Below are 14,784 nucleotides of genomic sequence, written 5' to 3'. Positions count from 1 at the left end.
GGAAAACTTTTTTTGTATCACAGACAGTTCACAGCATATACCTTAAAATAATGCAGTATATCTCTCTTCCTTGTGACATAATTCAAGAACACCAGTTAAGCCAAAGAATTAATTGAACACAGTAAACAAGCTTAATCTTACCAGCTCTACTGGTATTAGCAATTCCGGTAATCTTCACAACTGTTAAGAATGGAAGACTGTGCTACAACCAGTGACAAATAAATTAATTTTCAGAATAACCATTCACTATCAAAAGTAAACCTCTCACAAACCACTTATAATCTATGAACATTATTCTTTAAGCAAAAATAAAGTACATGAGAAAAAAAGCAGGCTTCCAGCAGAAACTGAGTATTGCAAACAAGTAGAGCATTTCAATTAACGTATGAGAACAAACACATACAAATCATCAGTCAGATTTTGCTTTTGAGAACATACAGAAGAAAGCACATCCTTAAACTCCAGTAACTAGTTCTATCCATTTCAGTTCATCTTCCAGTTTTTTGACCATGATGGGTTGAAAGATGACTATTTTGGGAAATAAACTAGAAAAATAAAACCACTCTCCACTTCTACAGCTAGTTTTAATATCTATCTTCAGGTGCTAAATCTGAGAAACTTTGTGGGGTTTTTTCAATACAACCATCACACTTGACAGCATCTTCCATTCAGAGCAAAACTCACTGATTTCACTGCTGCAGCAGATGTGAGTTTTAATTATGGCTGCAAATCACACTACTATTATTTCAAATCAAGTACCAAAAAAACTTAACACAACACCACATAGGAACCTTTCTGATTAACATGATCTGTCTGGTATCTGTGACACCAGCAAGGACAGAATCTAATTCTCTAGGGACATTTTTGTGTCTTCACTGTGAAGGCATCTCAGTCTCATTTGCTATACATCTTCTAGATTTTGCAACAAATCAAGGAGGAATCCTCCTCAGTGAACAGCCTTTGTTGCATACTGGCTTACTCATTCCTCAAAGCGCAGTCATTCCTCAAAGCACAGTTCTTCCTGCACACTACATAAAGCAGCAATACAATGATGAAATCCAGAGTATGGTAATATAACTACAATTTTTCTCATCTTCTTCCGCTACCTTGCCACCAAGTTTTCCCACCCCATTAACACACCATCACCTGGAGCTTCCATCTAAAATGTCTTTCCTGGCTCACACTCCAGTCTTCCTAGTTCAATACGCCATGTGCACTTTCCCCATCATAACTCTAATTAATTCTCTACATTCAGTCAGACATTTCTTCCATTATTTCCATCCTCAATAATAACATAAAATGCAGAAGAGTCTCATAATATCCTACTTAAATATTCCATGTTAGTGTAAGACATTCATGAGCCATACTCATTTCCAACACAGCATAGAAAAGGCACTCCTGAATCAATCTCCAATTCAAGATTAAAACATTCAACAATGACAACCACGAAGAGCAATAAATTTAACCAAGGAGCCACAGGTATAGGTAGACTCAGACCTCTCATGCTTGGAACTGTACAGAGGGCTCAATAATACCACTGAGAAGACGGACAAGTGTGTACTTAATATACAGTAACAGAAACTGAGAAAACCTCGTGTGCATGCATAGGTAACACAAACCATGCAAAATCCAAAGTTTTTTTTACTACATGCGTAATATGCTTGTGCATAATTTCTGTAGCCAGCAGGTCTAAATGGACAAACTTGTAAGTTTTTATCCATATTCAGTAGGCACTATTTTTGAACTGGATGACCCACAAAGGCCAACACATTAAGACATTGCTAAGCTATCAAATACACAAACTCTTTTTCACTTTGTGCTTTGGCAACAATCTTTAGCCTTCTGCAAACCAGAAAAAAATGTAATTCAACTTAATCTCTCATAATAACATTTAAACCAAAATGTAACAATAAAAATCTAGCTTTGTCAAAACATCCAAGAATCAAACGCAAAGACACAAAGACAACATACCTTCATAAGGTTTCCTTCTTGCACCTCCCATAGCACACCCCTTAGAAGTGGGTATCAAATCATTACAATGACATCTATAATGCTACATAATCATACTTTTCCCTCAAGTGATAAAAATGTAAGAACCCTCATAAATACCGCTAATAAGGTAAATTAACTACAGACTCAAAAGTTCCAGAGGAAGGATTACTATGTACATGCTCACACCTAATCATCATCTTTAAGACTACAGTTCCACTGCTAAGGTTGCATTTCTGTCAAGGGAGTAGTCCTGCTTGTCTACAGCAACTGCTGCTTTCCAGCTGAACCTCAATGACAAGCAGGAGATGCAGAGCAAACAGATGATCCAGCTGAAAATATTTAGTTTGCGTTTTAATTAACCATCAGCCTGTCTAACTGATCTCACACTTCTACAGCACCAATACCAACACAAAGAAAGGAGCAAGAACTCATGCTGGAACCACCCTCTTGGCCACTGCACAGATTTGGATCTTTTTAAAAGACGGCACGTGTAATGCAGGGATTCCAGGGAACTACAAACAGTTAAGTGTGACCTATAACAAATAAACTAGAAATAATGAACATATGGATAATTATGATAGAGCAGGAAAGAGTAGATGTGGCTGTTCCAAAAAGAGATCCTCACTTTTAAATCTCTTTGTGCACTCTGAACATGTGTATAAAGAGCTGAACTCATCACTGTCATGGTCTACTTGGATTTCCTGTGCTGGAAAAGTCTCACCAAAGCCTTGCCTGCAGTCACATCAACAGAAAGAAGACAGACCCTTGCATGAATAAATTGGTTAAAATATAGAAAACACAGGACAAACACAGTTGGTGTTCTCACAAGGAAGGAGGATACCAGTGGAGCTCCACAAGTGTCTGTGTTGTTCAGTGTATTCTAAATTACCCAGGAAACAGAAGCAAGGTAAAAAGTTTTCTGACACTACTGTGCCTATCAGTATTACATTATTTGGGAGAGCAAGGAAAGGGCTGACTACAGTAGAGGAGGTGGTCTTTATCAGACTAGGGGACTAAGCAATAAAGTATATGATAGCCAGCACAGATGAATGGAAGTGATGGAAGTTGGGGGGCAGAGTGGAGGAGGGAGAGAAGCAGTTCTAACTTTGCACATAAACCAATGGGCTTTGTCCTGAATATTGCCAGCATTCAGAAATGAAAGCCAATGTTAGGACTTATTATGAAAAAAATCAGTCCAAAACATATCACTGTCTGCCCATCTTGAATTATCACTAGCAGTCCTGGGGCCTTCAGCTCCAGAAGAGGATGTAGCAGAACGCAGTAGTTTCAGAGAAGAGCAAAAGGTACAATCAGAGGCGTAGAATGGGTGCTACAGGGGAAAACAAATAGGCAAGTTAGGACTCTGGTTTCAGAAATACTCGGGTGGAGGGAGAAAAAGATAAAGGGCTACAAAATTATATGAGGAACAGAGAGATGGATTGTTATATTCAGAGATTCTGTCGTGGTTTAACCCCAGCCAGCAATGCAGCAGCTCACTCACTTCCCCCCCCCGCCAGTGGGGATGCCAGAGAGAATCAGGGAAAAAAGTAAAACTCATGGGTTGAGATAAAGACAGCTATATAGGACAGAAAGAAAGAAAATAATAATGATAACAATAACAATAATAAAAGGATTGGAATATACAAAACAAGTGATGCACAATGCAATTGCTCACCACTTGCTGACCAATACCCAGTTAGTTCCCGAGCGGTGATCCCCCCTGCCCCAGGCCAACTGCCCCCAGTTTGTATACTAGGCATGACACCACATGGTATGGAACATTTCTTTGGCTGGTTTGGGTCAGCCGTCTTGGCTGTGTCCCCTCCCAACTTCTTGTGCCCCTCCAGCCTTCTCGCTGGCTGGGCATGAGAAGCTGAAAAACCCTTGACTTAGTCTAAACACTACTTAGCAACAACTGAAAACATCAGCATTATCAACATTTTTCTCATACTAAATCCAAAACATAACACTATACCAGCTACTAGAAAGAAAATGAACTCTATCCCAGCCCAAACCAGGACAGATGGATTGTTCACTCTCTTCTGAAAGAAATGTGGCACCAAAGGAATCCAGTACAAGTTTAAAAAAAAAAAAAAAAGTGGTAGATTTTAACATGACAAATAAGATACCTGTAGAATTCCTTACCAAAGGATATTTGTACGCCAGATACTTAGCTGCATGCAAAAAAAGGACTGGCCAAGTTTGAGGATAAAAAATCCAAAGGTTACTAGCTACACAAAACTCACATCAGATTTAGAACAAACCTTTACTGAAAATAGCTAGGAATTGAAAGAATATTCAAGCTAAGTATTATATACGCTTGCCCTGTTCTCACTCTTCCATAAGTATTCATTCATGCTCACCATTGGAGGAAGAATACTGGATTATCTTTTGTCTGATTTCATTACAGATTAAGATTTTACCTAAAACCTGTCAGCCACTTCACCAACAACGTTTAGATTTTCATTTGAAAGTCTCATTTGGTATTCATGATAGTGCCAATATCACAGACACAGAGCCTTCATAGATATTCTCTAAGGGAGCTTGCTGCAGCAGCTTAAAAAGTTATTCATTACACTATCTACTTCATCCCTGCCTGAAGTTACTACACTTACGAGAAATGCTTTTCTAACTACTACTTTATACCCATTCAGTTATCATCAAACCATTATGGAAAAGACAAAACAGTGCTTGAAGGTTTGGGGGTTTGCCATTCCAATTGACTTTTATTAAAAAAAAAAAAAAAAAAGTCTTATGCTGAACTTAACAATAATTGTAGTACTGCTAAAAATACACATAGCTAGTGTGACAAAACAATTAAATGCAGGTTGAGCTTTACCAATCAGTTTTCAGCAGTTAGATTTAAAAAAAAAAAAAATATTTAGGGTGACAATTCTCATGTTCTTCAATAGAACATCTGATTTTCTTTACATTTTCTTTAGAAGTTTATTTATTGCTTGTGTCTATTATTATTTTTTTTAATTCAAACAACAGTTTGATACAGATGTTTTCCAGTTTTCAAATCTTTGTTCAAAGGTGAGACTACAGTTCCTATCACTACCATTTTGGTAACACGGCATTCAAACTGTTGGCATTTACAGAACTCTCTTGTCTAAATTATTTTAAAATAATTTTGAGGATAGGTAAGAGGTAATCAACACTGACTACTACTTGAATACTTCTTCCTGCAAGAAACTAAAGGCCTTCTTTAATAATTATTATTGGTATCTCTTTTGTAAAGGCAGCACTGCTGAAAGAATCGCACAATTTGTCCCATCTGTGATCTAGTCTCAAAAATTATGGATAAAATCATTCACATAAGTCAGATAAAATGGAGTAAAGCCAGAGAACATGTTGAACACATCTGTTTTGTAGATGGCTCTGCAATTCTTCCAATAAAGCACGGCTATAGGATAAAAATTTCTTCTACTACGTCATTGGACTGTATGACATCTCAAAATGGCAAAAGCCTTGTTCAGGTACAGTTACACTGACAGAAGTTATCTTAGCAATATGACTTACTTCAAAGACAGCACATGTATAAAATAGACAGGTAAAGACACATTTTGCCAATAGATTCTGCATCTAACCCTAGGAGAACTTGTTCTCAATCAAGTTTCCTGTTGTAGAGCAGGCTTACGTTCAAAAGCCACAGGGATTGTAAGTGCTGGGAAATAGATGTCCAAGAGCAGAAACTGCATACTTCCCTGTAGAATAACGTACTGACCAGTGATCCTGCTGAGTCTAGAAATGCTTAATGTAAGAAAACTAACCTGCAACAAAGATTGAATTCAATACAGTGTAAGGTTCTATTCTTTGAAAAGGTAACTCAAATCATATATATGAAGAAAGAGATACGTGGTGTAACAAATACTAATCCAAGCTCCCATGTTAACAAATGCAGGAGCCAAGAACCTGATGGTGTTGGAAGAAAACCCCAAACCCAAACCAAACCAAACAAACCCCACAACCATATTTGTGCACCCACACCCTAGAATGACATTTTAATAAGGCTGTCACATTACTTCTGCTGCAGCATATACAGTAAGTTAATTACCCTGTTGCTGTAAGACTTTGTCTGGGCAACTTTGAAAAAGATACAGACAAATCACACAGAGTCCAGTGAGAGTTAACAACAGTAACAAAAATCTTGAGAAAACATGACCTGTGAAGAAAAGGGCTGTTTGCACAGTTTAGTAAAGAGAAGTCTGAAATAAAAGGAGACAGAGGAACAGTCTTCACGTATGCAAACAGTTGGTGCAAAGAGTACAGAAATCATTATCCTGCATGAGTAATAATAGTTGGACAAGAACTAACTGGCTTAACTAGCACAAAGACAGACTTAAGTTAAATATTTAAGAAAAGCCTCCTAACTATAATGATAGTTATGTACTAGCTATAAATAGACCAGTGAAGAGGTGTGGTATTCCCTTCTTTTGAGTTTTTTTAAGAAAAGATCAGACAAATGTCTTCAGACACGATTTCAGTATATTTGCTTCTGCCTCACAGTAGGGACTGACCTCACGAATTCCCTTCCCTTCTTAGACATCTATCACTCCTTTGTTTATCCAAGTGACAACTGTTTATCAGTGTTATCATACCTGAGCTTCAAAAGTACAGTCTTTGCAACATAAACATCTGAAATATTTGAATTTTATTACATTGCTGTTGTCAAGACTGTTAGTGTACTTAGCACAAAACATCTCAGGAACACAAAAGCATCATCTTTTACTACTGCAGATAATCCACAGAAGTGAGCGAATGATTGAACGGAAATACAGAAAGAGAAGCAAGTGAGGAAAAAATAGTGAAGGACTCAAAGAAAAAGTGGCTGAAAACAAAGCTACAGTGAAAAAAAAATATATTTCGCATAAAGAAAATTATTTTCCTCTCACATGAAAAACTAAATTACAGTTTGCTGGTATAACTTCAAAAGTATGCAATAACTTGGGATATAGAAGTAAACATAAGGAAAAGACTTCGCAAATGAACAGGAAAGTCACGTCTTTACAGGCCTCCCTACATTACCCATTCCCGACTCTCAGTTTTTAAAGCACACTGCAGATACTCCTGCTTTGGCCTTGCTCAAGTAAGTCCAACTTCAAATGACCTCATTAAGCTGGGCTCTAAACTATGCCATATGTGTATTTGTGGGTCAAGTGTCTCCAGAGCAGTGGTTCCCACAGATTGAAATCAGTGCAACAGCCTAACACAGAACCACATCTTTCCTCCACTTCTTGTCACCAAACCTTCTGCAGCTTCTCAAAAAATAGACTTAAGGTGAACATATTAAAACATCTCAGAAAAACCTGTAAACAAGGATGTTTAGTCTAAGAAATTAGGTTAACAGAGAGCCATAAGCTGCATTTGTCATTACTACCATATTACTAAATCAAGATCTCGTGCTAAGATCCAGAAGTGAGAATCACTGCTAACGCACTGCATTCTGAACATGTTCCCACTGCCCAATTATATGTTTACGATGTTATTTTGCAAGATATATGCAACTATAGCATGCATGATCTGTTTTGACCTCTTCCTTAGCACTACAAAATACCAGAGTATTAAAATAGCAAATGCAGCATTTATTCTTTAAAAAAAAAAAAAAAAAAAAAAAGATTTTTCTTCTCTCCCACAGAAAAATTAGTGGGCTTAATAGAACTCACTGATTTTTAATATTTATTTTTTTTAATTTAACACTGTGTCAGTTCTACTTCAGAATTTTATATGCTTAACTTTAGAAATTAAACTTGCAGGACAGCAAACTTAATTGTTTGCCAATTAGATAAACCTAGGTAGAGTCACTAGTCAATATACATATTTAGATTAGTTTGTCATACGTAGAAAACAAGCTCTACAAAAGTAATAAGATGTCCTTAATTACAGTGATCAGTCACATTTTCATCATTCATTTATTTTTCTCCAAATAGGAATCTAAAGGGAGGATAATGTTAACAGCAAAGATCTAAAAAGAAATTATTAGACAATACATTCATTATTCCAGACCAAGTGTGTACCTCTTGATAAATCAGAACACCTTTGGCTGTGTGTTCCGTGCAAGAGGGGGAATCAATGAAGGTAATTACTATATTACCATTCTCAGGTTGCATTTTATAAGAAAACATCATTTTCGGTTCAGAGAATGCTCAGTTACAGAGCCACTGAACAATCTGTCGCAAAAATAAATTACATGTTATTCATTACTTTTGACTTAGTTTGCTGATGTAAAAAGTCAGCCTGCAGTAAAGATAATATAGATGAAAGACAAAAAATGAAACTTAGGATTGCTAGTATGCAAAGCTTTTTTCGAAAAGTTCTCCATAAATTCTTATTTTATTAATAACGACAAGGTTTTAAAAAACAGTACTTCTGATTTGTACCTAAATTTTAACACTGTATTATAGGAAATCGTAAGAAAAAAAAAGTTAAGTAAAAGCTATAAATATGAATTAAATTTACAGCATAACCAACTTTCTTGCTTCCTCCAGAAGAAAACTTTATCATAAAACAATAAGTATTCTGCATTTAGCCTCAACCAGCTTTAAATTCCACAAGCCTGTGCATTGATTAGCTTTCCTAAGAACCACAGCAAAGAACCACTGACAGGTCCATGACTCTATGTCATGATATTAAACAATAAGATAATGCTCCTGTCACACTACATTAATAAATTCTACCTGTCACAGATATCTGCCTACTCGCATATACTATAAAAACTCTCAAGATTACCAAACGCCACAGCTATCTTAGAAAAAAGTCTCCTCTGACACTTTAGAAATCTCAGCAAGCCAAGACAAGCAATTCAGTTCAGAAACACGTTTTCTTCACTGTAGTCTTCCATTAGTGTCAGGTAAACCACTGACACAGAGTTCATCAAGACAAGCTATACACAGATTTTTCTCCAGCAATGAGTCAATTTGACAAACATTACCTTTGCTATTCTGCTTTATCAAAATACAATAAAACCTTGGGGGAAAAAAAAATCAAATTAATTATATACAGCCTCATTATCTGAATCAATATTTGGGTTCAATACATTTCAGGGGCAATCATGATGGAACACAAAGTGTAAAGAAAACAGGAATTACAGCAAATTCTCATTTTCTAATATATTTATGAGGAAAGAAATTATTTTAAAAAGCCACTGTAAGCAAAAGCATACATGAAAGTAAAATTTCTGCATACATTATTTCTGTCATTTTCAAATGACAGTGAAGGGTTTAGCCATAGGGTAGGGGGAAAAAAAACCAAACCCAAACAACAAAAAACCCACCAAACTCGTCGCTGCCCATTCCCTTAAAACGCTCTATAAGAGAATTTCATAGAAAAAAAACAACAAACAAACATTTTCTAGGGTATTCTGCTAATAAGTGCTATGCCCCAAGAGAATACAAAATGTTGTGCAAGACAAGCATGTAGACATTCATTCTGCAAATACTATGTCTTTGGCATATACATAGCAACACATTTCTGAAGGCCTCTTACGCTCTGCAACGTGCTGCATTGTTTAAAGAAAAGAAACGTTATAGCTGAGAAACATTTTCTGCACAGACTAGAAATCCCCCTTATTTCAAGGCAGTCTTCTATTATCTTCTACCCCCCTCTTAGAGGACACTTCACGATACAATACAGCTTAGAAGCGCTCAGCTTATTTAACGCTTTGATCTTCGGTAATTCCACAGCCAAAAACTAAAACCAGATTTATGAAGCAAGAGAGGAAGCCGGGGGGGGGGGGATAAACCGGAAAAAAAAAAAAAAAAAGAAAAAAAAACAACAAACAAACCACCAAAAAACCGCCATCAAAACTCGTGGGTGCTGCAATGCACCTCAAAAGCAGCAAGGGGAAAAAATAATCTAACATCCACTTTTTCCCCCGACAAAAACATCTCGCGGAATCTGACCTACATACCCCATTCGTAGCACTGCTATCACTGCGGAGCAATTGAAAGACAAGAGACGACAGCACCAGAATGCAATCACGGGAAGGTTTACGGTGACACATAATTACTGGCGGAGCTCGCAAACCCCTCAAGATTCCGCAGCCGTAACGCACACAACTACCGCGTCCCGTCCCCCCGGCACCTCCAACAACTGCGCCGCCGCCGCCGCGCACCTCCGCCACCTGCACACAGGGACGCTGCCCCCGGCCGCTCCCGGCGCGGCGGCCGGGGCTCGCCCCCTCCCCGGGCGCCGGCGCTGCCCCAGGCGCCCCCCACACCGGCGAGCTCGCCCCCCCCCCCCCCACCCGCCAAACACACGCGCATCCGCGCGGCTGAGGGCCGCCCGGCCTCTCCCGCAGCCGCCCCCGCCCGCCCTGCCGGCACCGACCTGTGTCACGGCGGAGGCCAGGCGGCCGCGAGGGACCCCCCCCGCGCTGCCCGGCGACGGCGGCGGCGGCGGGCGCAGGCCCGGCGGGGCAGGCGGCGCGGAGGGAGCGGCCAGGTTTCCGGAGAGGAGCCCACCCCCCCCCGGAGGAGGGGGGGAAGGGGCCCGGGGCCTGCCCGCGCGGGGGCACGGCGGGGAGGGTGACAGGAGGCACCGAGGCCGGCGCGGAGGAAGCCGCGCGCCCAGGCGGGGGAGCGGGGAGGGTGCCCCCGGAGCGCCCGGCGCCGCGGCGGGACCGGGCCGGGCCGGGGGAGGGGGCGGGGAGGGTCCCGTCAGGCGTGAGGCGCCGGCGGCCGCCGCCGCTGCTTCTGCTGCCAACCGAAAGCTCCGCCTCCCCCTCCGCCGAAACTCGTGACGTCGGCGGGAGGCGGGAGCGCGGCACGTCACCGCGGCTCGCCGTCACGGCGCACGGCCGGTCGCCACCGCGACGGCCCGCCTCTTGCGCGCGCGCAGAAAGGGGAGGAGGCGGCGACGGGGGAAGCCGGCACCGAAGGGCGGCGGAGCCGCGTGCGCAGCGGCCTCCCCCGCCTCGGGTCACGGGGCGGCGGCACACACACCCCCCCCCCCCCGCCCGCTCCGCGGGGCCGGGAATCGGCGGGGCCTGAGGCGGGGCGTCGCCGTGAGGAGGCCTGGGACGAGGCCGGGCCCCGCCTTCCCCGGTGCGGCTGCGGAAGAGCGCTGCCGCCCCGCCCGCCGCTGCGGCGGTAGCGGGGGACGCAGCCGGGGCGCCGCCGGCAGCCTCCGCGGCGGCCGCTGCTGCTGGAGCGCCGCGCTGCGCTCCGCGGCACGGGGGAGCCGCCGGTCGCCGTCCTGCGGTTTGCGACGTGTGCTGTTCGAGGAGCGGATGGGGACGTTCGCCCCGGTACAATCCTGTCTCCTCAGCTGCTTACTGCAAAAAAAAAACCCCCAAAACCCTGGTCCCGGAGACAAGCCCCCCGCCACCGTCCTGCGGTCGGACAAGCTGCCGTGACCCCAGGGTGAGCCGGCTGCGCACGCTTTTTAGGGACAATTCAAAACGCCGCTCCGCTGCTCGCGGGGTGCCCGTTTCTCCCAGCACTGGCTGCCCGTCCTCTGCAGGAGCCACCTTCTTCCCTCAGGAAATCAGTACATGCTAGGAAGAAGGATGCTACCCTACATTAGTCAGCGAGGAAGCATGCCCCAGTAGGTAGCAGGACAACTATTATTGCTACCCTCGAAGTCTAAGTAGCGGATGCCTGTGAAGATTACTATGGCACTGTAATTAGTTTTGTACAGATTTAAAAGTAAGCTTACGGGCATGAGCCGTGGCGTACAAGATGCACGAGTGACCTGTGCGTGTTTAGCGAACTCCCTTCTGTGACATGCTGACGGGCGGGCGGCGCGTGTTCAGAGTCGTACCGAGGTAGCGGTGATCGGTGCTGCTGCAACTTGACTACAGCACAGTAATCCCAGCTGAGCTGCCACTCACATGCTGCTTTCTGGCCATGGGGCCGGAGGTATTTGACCTTTAAGACAATTAGAGGTTTGTAAAGCCTGGACAAGCCCTCAAAACCTACCCAAAACAAGGGTTGGGGGCTTTTTGTGGCCACCTTAAACAAACCTGGGAAAGCCTACTTGAACAGAAGTTTAAGACTTACATCGTTACTATAGGCATATATAACTATGCAGGGAAGCTCTTGCAAATAGACAAGTCTTCCAGTGGGACAGGACCCCAAGCTGCATACCCAGGGAAGGAAGTAAACCTTCAGTGGGAACCACATAAGAAACTAAAAAATTGCACATCAAGGCCCACAACCTGAGTATTTTGAGATCTTCCACTGAAACAGGCCACAGAAAATGATAACAACTAATACTGTCATCTTTAAAAAAAATGGAATGAAGAGGACTGTGCTAAAGAAAGACCAACTGATGAAGCATATCCAAGAAAGGCACAAGGCTCTGAATCACACTGATTAATAAGAACTCCAGAGCCAACACGAAGGAGAGGTAGTCGTATCTCAAAGCTAAGACACTTTGTTCCACAGCTGGCAAAATTGTCAGCCATGTTCATGAGACACTTGTCGTGACCAAGAGCCTTCAACTAGAAAGTTAAAAAGGTGACCTTCTCTGCTAAATGATAGGGAAAGAGCCAAGAAAAATGCTGATGTCGTGTGATGCTCCTGTACCATCAAGCAAGATCAATGAGCCACAGCTGCTTACACAGCTTTGAAAACACATCCAGTGTTTCCCTCGCCTTAATGTTCCAGTTCATGGCCATTTGTCAGTTTTAGCATCTTGCAAATGGATTTCACTGATGGAGGAAGGGTTAGTGAACAGTAGGTTTTGAAGTCAAGAGTTTCTTCATTACAGGAGCAGCTAGCAAGGGTTGTGGAAAATCATCCCACATTCCTCTACTCATGTGGTCCTTTGTATTTCTGCACAAAGACCGCATAGCACAGAGCACTCTCACTGCAGTATGAGCGCCATCCCGAGAGTGCTTTGCAGTGCCTGCATCCTGACAGGCATCAGCGCTACTGTGCCATAGTCCCTAAACCAGAGCATCTGCAGTATCAGGAGCAGGATAAACAGCTAAATATTGACTTTGAGATAAAAAATATCTATCAACACCAGGGACAAGCACTTATGACACTGGCTCATGCTAAGCACAGCCCGCGTGTCATGCTACTGGAGCAAAACAGACCTTATAGAAACAGTGTAATTGCTGATATGGAAGAGCATAAAAATAGGTGACAGAAGTTGCAATAAAGCACATTAGGTCACTTATGCATTCAGTACAAGCCCTATACAGATGATGGAAGCTGGGAGGAGCAGGGGTGGAAATTATAGGGTAAGCACATCTTAGGATAGTCTACTCAAGCAATTGACTGAAATCTGGCAGTGTGTCTCTCCCTGGATTCCAGAATCAATACCTCATTGCAATAAGAGGTTCTCACCTTCTAGACGTACTGCTTGAGGCTAACAAGTGCCTGTATTAGTTAACGCTAAAGCCACAGCTTCTAAACTTTAAATGGGAACAAACCAGATGCTTTTCATGGCCATGCCTTCATCCTCCTTTTCCTCCCCAAGTTTCTTTGCCTCCCTACCACTCCTTCCTATAGCTGGCACTGTATTACCATGTTACCACGTTCTGAACTACATCCAGAAAAGTATCTAATTAAATAAGTGATTAATTTCATATTTTTTAAATCAAAAGAGGAGTTACCTGGCAAAGGAACAAGCTGCTGGAGACAGAGCAGATAAGGGAAGTCAAAACAGCTTCTTTTGGGAACAGCAGTAGCATAAAGTTTGTGATGCCAGGATATTATAACATGATCAAGAGTCCTGCCTCACCAGCAGGAGGACCAACTTTCTGTTTATAAATTTAAATCCAGCTCGCGTGCATTGAGCAAACAACAGTATTATTTCAAGCATTTGCTAGTCCTACCTGTCTGCTGTGCTCCTCTGCCTTTCCATGAGAGAAGGAAACATGTGCCTGCATCTCAGTAATTCTAGTTCATCTCGATACAAATGCCCCATCACTGTGAGGCTGATGCCAAGACCGGAAGAGCAAATAGCTTGGGGAGGACAGTCCTAAACCTCTGCTGGAAGATTCATAAGAAGCTTCATCTCCTCCCCTAGCAACTGTATTTCTTATCCAGACTGGAATCTCCCATCACACTTAGTATTTTGCATTTCAGGATGCATTCCCACTGCCCAAGACATTTACGTTTAGCTCCAGAACAAAATAAATAAAGAGCAGCTAGCTATTGGCTTGTCTGTAATACCTGAAATGACCTAAGTATGGGAAAAATACAGTAGTCATTCAGGTATGGAGTTGCTTCTCTGGAAAAAGGACACTGTAAATGAGCCTGGGCAGCAGTACTGATACGTTTGTTTGCTCCAACCCTGTCATTGAAGTTTATAGAGCAACTCATTTACCTTTAGGACTCAGCCATATTCAGTAATCCAGAACACAGGCACTGTTGACTCTACTAATAAGATTATTCCCCTAATGTCTACATTACTCAGCCATTTAATGCAAGTCTGCTAGTCAAGATGGCAAAAGTAAACTAGGAGATGCTGATTAGAAGTATATGAAATTACACTACCTGGCAAATAGCATGCTTTCTTAAAGATTATACAGGATGTTCTATACAACGATTCAGAAGACTAAACATAGCCATAAAAGCTTGCAACAAGCAACTGTTGCCTTGTATTCATTCATTTACATCTTAAGGCAGGCAATGGACCTTACTGCAGAATGACACTACACAGACTATATTGCCTTTAGCAAACACAATGACTGTTAATCTTTAAAGAACGACGATTTTTACAACACAGACTTCATTTTACACTAAGTAAACCCCCTGACTAATCAAACTTCATTTTACACTAAATACCCTGAATAATCAGTATTCTGCTTAACACAAAAAATATCTGTAAAACATA

The 14,784-nt window shown here is 42.2% G+C and overlaps 1 protein-coding gene across 3 annotated transcripts in view; it reads right to left on the bottom strand.

Annotated features, from left to right (window-relative positions):
- The window catches only part of MAP3K2 (mitogen-activated protein kinase kinase kinase 2), a 51,001-nt gene extending 40,430 nt beyond the window's left edge, over nucleotides 1–10,571 (bottom strand). For all 3 annotated transcript variants that reach the window (XM_049798974.1, XM_049798994.1, XM_049799003.1), the window contains exon 1: nucleotides 10,321–10,571. The gene's annotated coding sequence lies outside the window, so the exon portion shown is untranslated. The remainder of the gene's footprint in view (nucleotides 1–10,320) is intronic.
- Nucleotides 10,572–14,784: the final 4,213 nt, after the last annotated feature.

Source organism: Accipiter gentilis, chromosome 1 (assembly GCF_929443795.1).
Source record: "Accipiter gentilis chromosome 1, bAccGen1.1, whole genome shotgun sequence".
NCBI lineage: Eukaryota > Metazoa > Chordata > Aves > Accipitriformes > Accipitridae > Astur > Astur gentilis.
The sequence above is the reverse complement of the archived record's forward strand: the minus strand, read 5'-3'. Positions and strand labels throughout refer to the sequence as shown.